The sequence below is a fragment of the Centruroides sculpturatus genome, unplaced genomic scaffold, assembly GCF_000671375.1.
Source record: "Centruroides sculpturatus isolate CEXI.00-Female unplaced genomic scaffold, Cexi_2.0 scaffold1515, whole genome shotgun sequence".
In the NCBI taxonomy this organism is placed as follows: domain Eukaryota; kingdom Metazoa; phylum Arthropoda; class Arachnida; order Scorpiones; family Buthidae; genus Centruroides; species Centruroides sculpturatus.
The window spans coordinates 1-2,594 of record NW_019385688.1 but is presented as its reverse complement, the minus strand read 5'-3'; the positions used below and the strand labels follow the sequence as shown (position 1 = coordinate 2,594).

At 37.1% G+C, this 2,594-nt stretch overlaps 2 non-coding genes across 2 annotated transcripts; one reads left to right on the top strand and one right to left on the bottom strand.

Annotated features, from left to right (window-relative positions):
- Nucleotides 1-414: 414 nt before the first annotated feature.
- Nucleotides 415-486, top strand: Trnaq-cug. Its single transcript has one exon. It is a non-coding gene; the product is annotated as a tRNA-Gln (tRNA).
- A 305-nt stretch (nt 487-791) lies between these two features.
- On the bottom strand, nt 792-908 carry Trnal-caa. The gene is made up of 2 exons: nt 871-908; nt 792-837 (listed from the first exon to the last, which is right to left on the bottom strand). It is a non-coding gene; the product is annotated as a tRNA-Leu (tRNA).
- Nucleotides 909-2,594: the final 1,686 nt, after the last annotated feature.

The following is a 2,594-nucleotide window of genomic DNA, read 5'->3' as shown; positions in this document are numbered from 1 at the left end:
CGACGTTCTCCAACTGACACTTGCATTGCACGATTTGGTGCAATGCAAGTGTCAGTATTGTGCCTCTGTGGTGCGAGCGCCGTGACCGCTTCCGATAAAAACACGCTTGAAACGAATTAGTGATTCGATTATTTAGACACCGATCACGGACAGCCATCGACAATTTACGATCCGTTTGCTTTCCACACGACGAAACGAAACACGTTTCTTAAATTCTTTTTCACCATGTCCGCCGACCTCAACCGTCATTCTGTTCGCGACAGATTTGTGGCAACAGCTTCGCTTTTTAACGAGAAAGTGTAGACGGAGAGACTTCCATTATCGGCAACAACAGATGCGGCGATATCTTTACGCGATAGTCGATAAGGCAATCTGCAATGCATTAAGGTGATATGCGGCAGGCGGATCTGGCGAGGTCCCATGGTGTAATGGTTAGCACTCTGGACTCTGAATCCAGTGATCCGAGTTCAAATCTCGGTGGGGCCTTTTTTTTCTTGGCCCTGTCATCGTTCACGCAATTGAAGGCGACAGCGACAGTAGAATTCACAAACTTCTTTTGCTTTGAATTTAGAACAGAAACTGTGCTTCACGCAAGTGCAGAGTTTCTGCTCGACGCTTTGCAACGTTTCCATATGTTTATTCTACTTCAGCGACGGTTTCAAAACGGAATTCAACATGTTGCAAAGTTGTGACCCAATTAGCATTATAGTTTCGAATCACAAAATGTCTTCCGGGCGCTTACGTCACACTAAAATAGACATTTTCAATCAACCGCTCATAACAAAAGTTCGTGTCAGGAGTGGGATTCGAACCCACGCCCACTATCGTGGACCAGAATGCACGCTCCCGAATTATACAGGAAAGGTCTACCTTGAGTCTGGCGCCTTAGACCGCTCGGCCATCCTGACGTTATTCTGCGATTACGATTGATGCCTAAACAATGGATAATGTTCATTTCTCGTTATGTTCAAGCAGTTTTATGACAGGCCGACGTTTAACTAACTAAACGACGAATCAATTGCAATTGTTTAGTTTACGGAATCTCGAAGAAGTTATGACATGTTTTGTCTCTTACAAGAAATGAAATTTCCCCCGACTCAGTGATGACGTCGACGTTAAATTACGAGTCGTTTTTCCATTTTGACACCAGAGAATTGGAATTAGAGACGGGAGGTCCCGATTGGCGTACTTCTAATGCAAGACAGAAGTCACTTTATTTCAATTCGAAACTCTTTTCTCGAAAGGAGTTAAATAGAGGACAGGCCCGAATCTATTGCTAACAGGAAAAGTACGATGTACAGGGGCGAGGCAGTACATTACTAATTTCAGATTGAGAGCATATATTTTAAATTAAACAAATTTAGGATATGGTGAAAAATTGCTTGGTGTATGTGTAAATTTACATCTTTATTTTCAGTTGTTAAATATTATAAAGATTTGAGAACTTAGGAACAATTTTAAAAAGTTGTTAAAAATTGCGTTTTTTTTTCTTTCTTTGTTGATTGTTTGTGTTTTATATATGTATTTTTTACAGTTGGAAAAGGCCAATGGCCATAGTGTCGTTTACTTTAAATAAATAAAATACAGAAGAACGATGAAAAGTTGTGCTGTCTACGAAAATCACATGACTTATCAATAACTAACTTTTAACGTAAAGTAGGATTTCATCTAAAAACATTTATACATCATAGGAGATTTTTCATGTCAAATCTGTTGGTAGAGCTTAAAATTTTCATTTTTGACAATATTTTACAATTGTAAAAAAAATTAAAAGCTCATCTTAGCCAACATTTTATATACTGCAAAAATAAATAAATACATATAAAATCTAACAACGAGTCATAATTTTTCGGCTATTATGAGAATTTTTTAAACACTAACTTTTGTTTTAATTATAATGAATAAGATTTTCTGGAGCTCTCTGTTGTTAGACTTTATTATAAAAAAAATTATATTGTTATTATTATTATAAAACTACAAAGCACTTAATTTTAAGGATAGTAGTGAGTTTTATTTTGAAAATGTTAACAACGAGTAAAATCTTTATTAAGTCCTGTCTCTCTCTAGATATGACATATAATAGCATTGTTACTAGATAAACTAGTTGGGCAGCTGCTATTGTTTTCATTCATTCTTGGTTTTCGTTCTAGGGACAACTGCTTCCTATGGGGCGACGATCCGGTCGTCAAGTAGGCTAAATTGGTGAGAGTCGCGTTAGCGTATGTATTTTTAATTGGGTTTTTGTATCGTTTTTAGTTATTTCAGATTTATTTTTTTGAGTTTTTTGTAACACACGAATGTCGATTCGGCTTCAGATCTTCTGTTTTTAAAGAGACGAGCCTGAAATTTTCGGTTTTTACGAAGAGGCACGCGAATTTAGAATTGGTGAATTTCTAGCAAGTTGGATGTGAAAATGTCAGGCACAGAGTCGTTATAACAGTGAAAGTTGTACATTTTTATACCGATTACAGACTGCAATTTTTTGCAAAATGCAGAAACAAGGTACAGTGGGTGATCGGTTAACGAACAAATCGGATAACGAACACTTTCGCGAAAGATTTTTATGTTCGGACAACGAACACATGATCGGATAA